Below are 11,726 nucleotides of genomic sequence, written 5' to 3' on the forward strand. Positions count from 1 at the left end.
CCCTCCCCCTCCCACCCTCCCCTCTCCCTCCCCCTCCCCTCCCACCCTCCCCTCTCCCTCCCTCCCACCCTCCCTCTCCCTCTCCCTCCCCTCTCCCTCCCCTCTCCCTCCCTCTCCCTCCCCCTCTCCCTCCCCTCTCCCTCCCCCTCTCCCTCCCCTTCCCCTCTCCTCTCCCTCCCCTTCCCCTCCCCTCTCCCTCCCCTCCCTTTCCCTCTCCCTCCCTTCCCCTCCCCTTTCCCTCTCCCTCCCCTTCCCTCCCCTTTCCCTCTCCCTCCCCTTCCCCTCCCCTTTCCCTCTCCCTCCCCTTCCCCTCTCCCTCCCCTTCCCCTCCCCTCCCCTTCCCCTCCCCTCCCCTCCCCTCTCCCCCTCTCCCTCCCCTCCCACCCTCCCCTCTCCCTCCCCCTCCCACCCTCCCCTCTCCCTCCCCTTCCCCTCCCCTTTCCCTCTCCCTCGCCTTCCCTTCCCCTTTCCCTCTCCCTCCCTTTCCCTCTCCCTCCTTCCCCTCCCCTTTCCCTCTCCCTCCCCTTTTCCCTCTCCCTCCCTTCCCCTCCCCTTTCCCTCTCCCTCCCTTCCCCTCCCCTTTCCCTCTCCCTCCCCTTCCCCTCCCCTTTCCCTCTCCCTCCCCTTCCCCTCCCCTTTCCCTCTCCCTCCCCTTCCCCTCCCCTTTCCCTCTCCCTCCCTTCCCCTCCCCTTTCCCTCTCCTTCCCCTCCCCTTTCCCTCTCCCTCCCCTTCCCCTCCTTTCCCTCTCCCTCCCCTTCCCTCCCCTTTCCCTCTCCCTCCCCTTCCCTCCCCTTTCCCTCTCCCTCCCTTCCCCTCCCCTTTCCCTCTCCCTCCCCTTCCCCTCCCCTTTCCCTCCCCTTTCCCTCTCCCTCCCTTCCCCTCCCCTTTCCCTCTCCCCCTCCCCTTTCCCTCTCCCTCCCCTTCCCTCCTCTTTCCCTCTCCCTCTCCCTTCCCCTCTCCTTTCCCTCTCCCTCCCTTCCCTCCCCTTTCCCTCTCCCTCCCCTTCCCCTCCCCTTTCCCTCTCCCTCCCCTTCCCTCCCCTTTCCCTCTCCCTCCCCTTCCCCTCCCCTTTCCCTCTCCCTCCCCTTCCCCTCCCCTTTCCCTCTCCCTCCCCTTCCCTCCCCTTTCCCTCCCCTTCCCCTCCCCTTTCCCTCTCCCTCCCCTTCCCTCCCCTTTCCCTCTCCCTCCCCTTCCCCTCCCTTTCCCTCTCCCTCCCCTTCCCCTCCCCTTTCCCTCCCTTCCCCTCCCCTTTCCCTCTCCCTCCCCTTCCCTCCCCTTTCCCTCTCCCTCCCCTTCCCCTCCCCTTTCCCTCTCTCTCCCCTTCCCCTCCCCTTTCCCTCTCCCTCCCCTTCCCCTCCCCTTTCCCTCTCCCTCCCCTTCCCCTCCCCTTTCCCTCTCCCTCCCCTTCCCTCCCCTTTCCCTCTCCCTCCCCTTCCCTCCCCTTTCCCTCTCCCTCCCCTTCCCCTCCCCTTTCCCTCTCCCCCTCCCCTTTCCCTCTCCCTCCCCTTCCCCTCCTCTTTCCCTCTCCCTCTCCCTTCCCCTCTCCTTTCCCTCTCCCTCCCCTTCCCCTCCCCTTTCCCTCTCCCTCCCCTTCCCCTCCCTTTCCCTCTCCCTCCCCTTCCCTCCCCTTTCCCTCTCCCTCCCCTTCCCCTCCCCTTTCCCTCTCCCTCCCCTTCCCCTCCCTTTCCCTCTCCCTCCCCTTCCCCTCCCCTTTCCCTCCCCTTCCCCTCCCCTTTCCCTCTCCCTCCCTTCCCCTCCCCTTTCCCTCTCCCTCCCCTTCCCCTCCCCTTTCCCTCTCCCTCCCCTTCCCCTCCCTTTCCCTCCCCTTCCCCTCCCCTTTCCCTCTCCCTCCCCTTCCCCTCCCCTTTCCCTCTCCCTCCCCTTCCCCTCCCCTTTCCCTCTCTCTCCCCTTCCCCTCCCCTTTCCCTCTCCCTCCCCTTCCCTCCCCTTTCCCTCTCCCTCCCCTTCCCTCCCTTTCCCTCTCCCTCCCCTTCCCTCCCCTTTCCCTCTCCCTCCCTTCCCCTCCCCTTTCCCTCTCCCTCCCCTTCCCCTCCCCTTTCCCTCTCCCCCTCCCCTTTCCCTCTCCCTCCCCTTCCCCTCCTCTTTCCCTCTCCCTCTCCCTTCCCCTCTCCTTTCCCTCTCCCTCCCCTTCCCCTCCCCTTTCCCTCTCCCTCCCCTTCCCTCCCCTTTCCCTCTCCCTCCCCTTTCCCTCTCCCTCCCCTTCCCCTCCCCTTTCCCTCTCCCTCCCTTCCCCTCCCCTTTCCCTCTCCCTCCCCTCCCCTTTCCCTCTCCCTCCCCTTCCCCTCCCCTTTCCCTCTCCCTCCCCTTCCCCTCCCCTTTCCCTCTCCCTCCCCTTCCCCTCCCCTTTCCCTCCCCTTCCCCTCCCCTTTCCCTCCCCTTCCCCTCCCCTTTCCCTCCCCTTCCCTCCCCTTTCCCTCTCCCTCCCCTTCCCCTCCCCTTTCCCTCTCCCTCCCCTTCCCCTCCCCTTCCCTCCCCTTTCCCTCTCCCTCCCCTTTCCCTCCCCTTCCCTTCCCCTCCCCTTTCCCTCCCCTTTCCCTCCCCTTTCCCTCTCCCTCCCCTTCCCTCCCCTTTCCCTCTCCCTCCCCTTTCCCTCCCCTTCCCTTCCCCTCCCCTTTCCCTCCCCTTCCCTTCCCTCCCCTTTCCCTCCCCTTTCCCTCCCCTTCCCCTCCCCTTCCCCTCCCCTTTCCCTCCCCTTCCCCTCCCCTTTCCCTCCCCTTCCCCTCCCCTTTCCCTCCCCTTCCCCTCCCCTTTCCCTCCCCTTCCCCTCCCCTTCCCCTCCCCTTTCCCTCTCCCTCCCCTTCCCCTCCCCTTTCCCTCTCCCTCCCCTTCCCCTCCCCTTTCCCTCTCCCTCCCCTTCCCTCCCCTTTCCCTCTCCCTCCCCTTCCCCTCCCCTTTCCCTCTCCCTCCCCTTCCCCTCCCCTTTCCCTCTCCCTCCCCTTCCCTCCCCTTTCCCTCTCTCTCCCCTTCCCCTCCCCTTTCCCTCTCCCTCCCCTTCCCCTCCCCTTTCCCTCTCCCTCCCCTTCCCCTTCCCCTCCCCTTTCCCTCTCCCTCTCCCTCCCCTTCCCCTTTCCCTCTCCCTCTCCCTCCCCTTCCCCTCCCCCTTCCCCTTTCCCTCTCCCTCCCCTTCATGTCGATGTTTCAGTGAAGGAGCAGTTAATTCTGCGCAGACCCTCGTTACGTCATGACGTCATACAAAACAACGCTGCACTGAACACACCGTCAGGTTTAACGGTGAAATATGAAGATTTTTTTGAAATAAATGAGAGATTCGATCATCCAAGGGAACACACCAGACACACAGAGTCATCATCAGGACGTTGATAATGGAAGTTTTACATTTAATAAAATATTTCATGAAGAGGGTTTAATCACGATCACGTGTGGCTCGCCCCGAGGGAAACAATCACGGATCGAACGTTCTGGTGTTTTCTCCTCACCGACACGAGTTCGAATCAACGATAGTTACTGCACTTCAACTCGTCATTGTCATTGTCATTGAGAGGGCGGGGGGCATGTGAGTGACTCCACGTTTGATGTCACAATGACGCGGTCATGTCACAATGACGCGTTGTCTTGGCAACCTGTTCTGACTGAGTTCGCTGTGAACGGAAAACCGTGAAGATGGCGCGTTTGAGAATTCCGAACTTTATCCTCTTCAGGATTAACCAGGGATTTATTTTATCCATCAAGATGTTTCGATTGTTCAGTAAAAGTCGACAAAGGTATTTCCCGCGGGTTTTCCCACAACGTTGATTGATTTTATCTTTTCATCACGAGTACAGGCTCAGTGTACTGGCAGGATGGCCTAGGCCCCGGAGCAGGCGCAAGTTCAGTTTATTTTCACCACCCGAACAACAACAACATTGTACTTGCTGCTTTATTCCAAGCAGCCTGCAGATGGTGATCCGTTTCTGTGTCTTGTCCGACTCCAAGGGGCTCGAAGAGCCTCAAACCAGGCCCGAGGCAGGGACACCTTGTTGTTTATTCGGCCCATGTCTGTACTCCAACCGTATCTCTGGCTTGTGCTGTATTCCTGAGTGTGGAGTTTCATTGAGTTTATTTTGTTGAGATATCGTTCAATCAGAGTCCACCTGTGTGTAAGTCGGGAATTGGTAAAGCGACACACCTGGACAAACCTGAAGAAGTTACCACGTGATGACGGGAGGATAACCTCATTGTGGAAACTTGGAAATGAACTTTTACTTACGAACAACACAGTGAACAATGTCACTTTTCCTCTCATAACAATGTTTGGATCTTGCTGCACGTGCGAACAGCTGTTCTCCACTTCCATCACATTAAGAACCAGAAGGGCACTTGGTGGAGCGCACACCTCCACTAGATCTGGTAACTCCCCCGACCCCCACCCCGCTCTCTTTTTTTTGTCTCATCCTTGCTCTGCAACCTCCAATTACTGTGCAGCACTCTCCTCCCACACCTCCCTCCCCTCCCGTTACAGTGCAAAACTCTCCTCCCACACCTCCCTCCCTCTCCCGTTACAGTGCAGCACTCGCCTCCCACACCTCCCTCCCTCCCGTTACAGTGTAGAACTCTCCTCCCACACCTCCCTCCCTCTCCCGTTACAGTGCAGCACTCTCCTCCCACACCTCCCTCCCTCTCCCGTTACAGTGCAGCACTCCTCCCACACCTCCCTCCCTCTCCCGTTACAGTGCAGCACTCTCCTCCCACACCTCCCTCCCCTCCTGTTGCAGTGTAGAACTCTCCTCCCACACATCCCTCCCCTCCCGTTACAGTGAAGAACTCTCCTCCCACACCTCCCTCCCTCTCCCGTTGCAGTGCAGCACTCTCCTCCCACACCACCCTCCCTTCCCGTTACAGTGTAGAACTCTCCTCCCCTCCCGTTACAGTGTAGAACTCTCCTCCCACACCTCCCTCCCCTCCCGTAACAGTGTAGAACTCTCCTCCCACACCTCCCTCCCTCTCCCGTTACAGTGCAGCACTCTCCTCCCAGACCTCCCTCCCCTCCCGTTATAGTGTAGAACTCTCCTCCCACACCTCCCTCCCGTTACAGTGTAGAACTCTCCTCCCACACCTCCCTCCCTCTCCCGTTACAGTGCAGCACTCTCCACCCACACCTCCCTCCCTCTCCCATTACAGTGCAGCACTCTCCTCCCACACCTGCCTCCCTCCCTCTCCCGTTACAGTGCAGCACTCTCCTCCCACACCTCCCTCCCCTCCCGTTGCAGTGTAGAACTCTCTTCCCACACCTCCCTCCCCTCCCGTTGCAGTGTAGAACTCTCCTCCCACACCTCCCTCCCCTCCAGTTACAGTGTAGACTCTCCTCCCACACCTCCCTGCCTCTCCCGTTACAGTGCAGCACTCTCCTCCCACACCTCCCTCCCCTCCCGCTGCAGTGTAGAACTCTCCTCCCACACCTCCCTCCCTCTCCCGTTACAGTGCAGCACTCTCCTCCCACACCACCCTCCAGTCCCGTTACAGTGTATAACTCTCCTCCCACACCTCCCTCCCCTCCCGTTACAGTGCAGCACTCTTCTCCCACACCACCCTCCCTTCCCGTTACAGTGCAGCACTCTTCTCCCACACCACCCTCCCTTCCCGTTACAGTGTAGAACTCTCCTCCCCTCCCGTTACAGTGTAGAACTCTCCTCCCCTCCCGTTACAGTGTAGAACTCTCCTCCCACACCTCCCTCCCCTCCCGTAACAGTGTAGAACTCTCCTCCCACACCTCCCTCCCTCTCCCGTTGCAGTGCAGCACTCTCCTCCCAGACCTCCCTCCCCTCCCGTTACAGTGTAGAACTCTCCTCCCACACCTACCTCCCTCTCCCATTACAGTGCAGCACTCTCCACCCACACCTCCCTCCCTCTCCCGTTACAGTGCAGCACTCTCCTCCCACACCTGCCTCCCTCCCTCTCCCGTTACAGTGCAGCACTCTCCTCCCACACCTTCCTCCCCTCCCGTTGCAGTGTAGAACTCTCTTCCCACACCTCCCTCCCGTCCCGTTGCAGTGTAGAACTCTCTTCCCACACCTCCCTCCCCTCCCGTTGCAGTGTAGAACTCTCCTCCCACACCTCCCTCCCCTCCCGTTGCAGTGTAGAACTCTCCTCCCACACCTCCCTCCCCTCCCGTTACAGTGCAGACTCTCCTCCCACACCTCCCTCCCTCTCCCTTTACAGTGCAGCACTCTCCTCCCACACCTCCCTCCCCTCCCGTTGCAGTGTAGAACTCTCCTCCCACACCTCCCTCCCTCTCCCGTTACAGTGCAGCACTCTCCTCCCACACCACCCTCCAGTCCCATTACAGTGTATAACTCTCCTCCCACACCTCCCTCCCCTCCCGTTACAGTGTATAACTCTCCTCCCACACCTCCCTCCCCTCCCGTTACAGTGTAGAGCTCTCCTCCCACACCTCCCTCCCCTCCCGTTACAGTGTAGAACTCTCCTCCCACACCTCCCTCCCTCCCGTTACAGTGTAGAACTCTCCTCCCACACCTCCCTCCCCTCCCGTTACAGTGTAGAACTCTCCTCCCACACCTCCCTCCCCTCCCGTTACAGTGTCGAACTCTCCTCCCACACCTCCCTCCCTCTCCCGTTACAGTGCAGCACTCTCCTCCCACACCTCCCTCCCCTCCCGTTGCAGTGTAGAACTCTCTTCCCACACCTCCCTCCCCTCCCGTTGCAGTGTAGAACTCTCCTCCCACACCTCCCTCCCTCTCCCGTTACAGTGCAGCACTCTCCTCCCACACCACCCTCCAGTCCCGTTACAGTGTATAACTCTCCTCCCACACCTCCCTCCCCTCCCGTTACAGTGTAGAACTCTCCTCCCACACCCCTCCCTCTCCCGTTACAGTGCAGCACTCTTCTCCCACACCACCCTCCCCTCCCGTTACAGTGTAGAACTCTCCTCCCCTCCCGTTACAGTGTAGAACTCTCCTCCCCTCCCGTTACAGTGTAGAACTCTCCTCCCACACCTCCCTCCCCTCCCGTAACAGTGTAGAACTCTCCTCCCACACCTCCCTCCCTCTCCCGTTGCAGTGCAGCACTCTCCTCCCAGACCTCCCTCCCCTCCCGTTACAGTGTAGGACTCTCCTCCCACACCTACCTCCCTCTCCCAGTACAGTCCACCACTCTCCTCCCACACCACCCTCCCTCTCCCGTTACCGTGCAGCACTCTCCTTCCACACCTGCCGCCCACCCTCTCCCGTTACAGTGCAGCACTCTCCTCCCACACCTTCCTCCCCTCCCGTTGCAGTGTAGAACTCTCTTCCCACACCTCCCTCCCCTCCCGTTGCAGTGTAGAACTCTCTTCCCACACCTCCCTCCCCTCCCGTTGCAGTGTAGAACTCTCCTCCCACACCTCCCTCCCCTCCCGTTGCAGTGTAGAACTCTCCTCCCACACCTCCCTCCCCTCCCGTTACAGTGTAGACTCTCCTCCCACACCTCCCTCCCTCTCCCTTTACAGTGCAGCACTCTCCTCCCACACCTCCCTCCCCTCCCGTTGCAGTGTAGAACTCTACTCCCACACCTCCCTCCCTCTCCCGTTACAGTGCAGCACTCTCCTCCCACACCACGCTCCAGTCCCGTTACAGTGTATAACTCTCCTCCCACACCTGCCTCCGCTCCCGTTACAGTGTATAACTCTCGTCCCACACCTCCCTCCCTCCCGTTACAGTGTAGAACTCTCCTCCCACACCTCCCTCCCTCCCGTTACAGTGTAGAACTCTCCTCCCACACCTCCCTCCCCTCCCGTTACAGTGTAGAACTCTCCTCCCACACCTCCCTCCCCTCCCGTTACAGTGTAGAACTCTCCTCCCACACCTCCCTCCCCTCCCGTTACAGTGTCGAACTCTCCTCCCACACCTCCCTCCCTCTCCCGTTACAGTGCAGCACTCTCCTCCCACACCTCCCTCCCCTCCCAGTGTAGAACTCTCCTCCCACACCTCCCTCCTCCCAGTGTAGAACTATCCTCCCACACCCCCCTCCCCACCCGTTACAGTGTCGCACTCTCCTCCCACACCTCCCTCCCTCTCCCGTTATAGTGCAGCACTCCCCTCCCACACCTCCCCCCCTCTCCCGTTACAGTGCAGCACTCTCCTCCCACACCTCCCTCCCCTCCCGTTGCAGTGTAGAACTCTCCTCCCACACATCCCTCCCCTCCCGTTACAGTGAAGAACTCTCCTCCCACACCTCCCTCGCCTGCCGTTACAGTGTCGAACTCTCCTCCCACACCTCCCTCCCTTTCACGTTACAGTGCAGCACTCTCCTCCCACACCTCCCTCCCTCTCCCGTTACCGTGCAGCACTCTCCTCCCACACCACCCTCCCCTCCCGTTACAGTGTAGAACTCTCCTCCCCTCCCGTTACAGTGTAGAACACTCCTCCCACCCCTCCCTCCCCTCCCGTAACAGTGTAGAACTCTCCTCCCACACCTCCCTCCCTCTCCCGTTACAGTGCAGCACTCTCCACCCACACCTCCCTCCCTCTCCCGTTACAGTGCAGCACTCTCCTCCCACACCTGCCTCCCTCCCTCTCCCGTTACAGTGCAGCACTCTCCTCCCACACCTCTCTCCCCTCCCGTTGCAGTGTAGAACTCTCCTCCCACACCACCCTCCTCTCCCTTTGCAGTGTAGAACTCTCCTCCCTCCTCTCCCGTTACAGTGTAGACTCTCCTCCCACACCTCCCTCCTCCCGTTGCAGTGTAGAACTCTCCTCCCACACCTCCCTCCCCTCCCGTTACAGTGTAGACTCTCATCCCACACCTCCCTCCCTCTCCCATTACAGTGCAGCACTCTCCTCCCACACCACCCTCCAGTCCCATTACAGTGTATAACTCTCCTCCCACACCTCCCTCCCCTCCCGTTACAGTGTATAACTCTCCTCCCACACCTCCCTCCCCTCCCGTTACAGTGTAGAACTCTCCTCCCACACCTCCCTCCCCTCCCGTTACAGTGTAGAACTCTCTCCCACACCTCCCTCCCCTCCCCTTACAGTGTCGAACTCTCCTCCCACACCTCCCTCCCTCTCCCGTTAGAGTGCAGCACTCTCCTCCCACACCTCCCTCCCCTCCCAGTGTAGAACTATCCTCCCACACCTCCCTCCCCTCCCGTTACAGTGTAGAACTATCCTCCCACACCTTCCTCCCCACCCGTTAGTGTCGAACTCTCCTCCCACACCTCCCTCCACTCCCGTTACAGGGCAGCACTCTCCTCCCACACCTCCCTCCCCTCCCGTTACAGTGCAGCTCTCGCCTTTTTTTCTTTTCCTTTCTCTTTTCCTTTCTCTTTTCCTTGCTGTTTTTTCCCCTCTCTATTATTTCCCCTCTCTATTATTTCCCCTCTCTATTATTTCCCCTCTCTATTATTTCCCCTCTCTATTATTTCCCCTCTCTATTATTTCCCCTCTCTATTATTTCCCCTCTCTATTATTCTCCCTCTCGCTCTCTCTCTCTCCCTTCCCCACCATTAGTATTTCCCTCGGTGAAGCGATGGATGGTATTTGCGAGTATAATAATTATTGCCAGTGTACCCACCCTCTGTGTGGGTTGAGTTTGCACATGACTTGCTCAAAAAACTATTGTCTGTGTTTTGCAAAAAGACTGTAGACGTTTGTATGATGTGTGTCTAAAAGGTTCTGTATGGTCTCAAGGGTACGTTCCAATAGTAGTTTGGGTCAAAACTCCAAAGGATAAAATCTCAAAAGGATGTTAATGTCAAAGGGGTCTGAAGGGATCTGAAGTGTCCAAAAAGGTCGAAGTGGTCTCAAGGGTCAAAAGTGCCAAATGGTCAAGGGTCCAATCAGTCTAAAAGGGGTTTAAGGCTGTCTAGCATGTCTAAGGGGAATGAAGAGTGGGTGATAAGGTCAAAGAGGTCTATAGGGAGTCAAGGGACTTAAGGGGTATCAAGGTCTCAAGGTTCTAGGAGTCTGAAAAGGGGTCGAGATGGTATGAAGGACTTTTCTCTCCTCATAAACAGTTGTGCATCACTCCACCAAACTTGATAGTTATGATCACCACATGGCAAGAATATGCAAGAGCATGATCATTGTTGGCCCCTGAGCCCCTGGGGTGGGGTCAAAAGGTGAAATAAAAAATGCAACGACGGGCACATTTCGAAACGTCTTTGTCATGTCATGTTGGACATGCAATCAACATTTGGGACTCATGAAATATGCAACGATTTTTGGATTTGACCCCTGGTTCATGCCCCAGGGGGTAGGGACTTGTGGTCACAGGAGTCAAAACAGAAATATTTTAACCCTTTGAACCCTGAGCTCCTTGGATTTTCAGCTTCCCTATCCTGGGCTCCCTGTCGAAAAATCCAGCCAATCGGGTGCATGGACGTTTGAAGAGTGGCCGGTAAACCCACCGCTCGGGTCTACGGAGGTTTGAAGGCGTGGCTGGTAAACCCGCTGCTCGGCTTTATGGAGGTTTGAATAGTGGCCGATAAACCCGCCATTCGGTTGTATGGTGGTTTGAATCACGGCTGGTAAAACGGATCCTTGGTTTCAAAGGGTTAAACGGAAAATTTGACATCAATCTTGGAATGTTTTCCCATCTTTCAACCTTGCTTTCGGTGGGAAGCGTGGGGATTTACGATGGCGTGCCATCAACCTCGCTCTCGTGTTTTCTTGTTTTATGTCGTGTTGAGTGAAGGAATGATCCATTGGAGTGTAAATGAGTTGAAGGAAAGATTTGTTTTCATGGAGAATGTGTGTGATATCTGGTTTAGCAAATTTGTACTCGGTTATGGATTGAAGAGTTTTGTTCTTTTTCAGGAATGCAAAGATGAATCGGTCTCAAGATTCTCCAGATGTTACTGTGAAGGAACCAAGACCATCGACTCCGTCAATGAAAATCTCCCTATGGAATTGTCTCAAGTAAATACGTTGCATTGAAACTCGTTTTTTTGGATGCATCTTCCTCACAAAGTGTGTAACAAATTGACTTTTCAATCCTTTTCTCCTTAGGAAAAAATACAGAAGATTTAAAACGATGTGGATACGTGGTGCTGCCAGACATTCCCCATAAGTAATGGAAAAAAATATCCCTTCAGGATGTCATGATGTGAAACGCACAAACATGTAAAATGATATTCCTTTTCGAGAGAAGGATTAAACCTCACGCCATCGCATCTCGATCACATTTTACTCATTTATTGTTATCTGTGCCATAGATAAGGGGTTGTGGGGTTGGAGTACCTCAACGTGCTTGCACTGTCCTCTGACCTGTCTAGCCTGTATTGGAATCTGGACCAAGATATTGTTGCGAATTCGCGCCCGCCGGCGTGCGATCGGCCGCTCGACTCGAATGGCGGCCGCCTCGCCCACCAGACGGACAATTCTGTCGTGACCCTCCGGGAACTATCGCCCGGAGCCAGTCATGGGTGGGCCTTTCGACCTCACCACGATCGTGCCAATTGGCCACCCGCGTAGGATAGGGTTGTTCGCCAAACTCGACCTACCTAAGTACCCACGCGGATGGTAAACCGGGCGATCGTACCTCGCCGCAGGTCGACTCCGGACACGAACTGCTGAAGCGGTCCGTTCCGTGCTACAGTGATAACCGAGCGGTGTTATCGTCGGCCTCGACGGTTCCGATTAATTATCAGGCGTATTAAGCCCACTACGAACCCTTTACGTGAAGCAAGATGGAGATTCAAACGAAGGAAAGGACGCAGCGAAACGGGGAACAATTCAACATAATGCACTTTATTTACATGACACACGGA

The 11,726-nt window shown here is 57.6% G+C and overlaps 1 long non-coding RNA gene across 1 annotated transcript; it reads left to right on the forward strand.

Annotated features, from left to right (window-relative positions):
- Positions 1-3,535: 3,535 nt before the first annotated feature.
- Positions 3,536-11,072, forward strand: LOC147009252 (uncharacterized). The gene is made up of 3 exons (XR_015053052.1): positions 3,536-3,744; positions 10,774-10,875; positions 10,966-11,072. It is a non-coding gene; the product is annotated as an uncharacterized LOC147009252 (long non-coding RNA).
- Positions 11,073-11,726: the final 654 nt, after the last annotated feature.

Source organism: Eptatretus burgeri, chromosome 17 (assembly GCF_056783735.1).
Source record: "Eptatretus burgeri isolate ZD-2024b chromosome 17, Ebu_testis_v1, whole genome shotgun sequence".
NCBI classification, from domain to species: domain Eukaryota; kingdom Metazoa; phylum Chordata; class Myxini; order Myxiniformes; family Myxinidae; genus Eptatretus; species Eptatretus burgeri.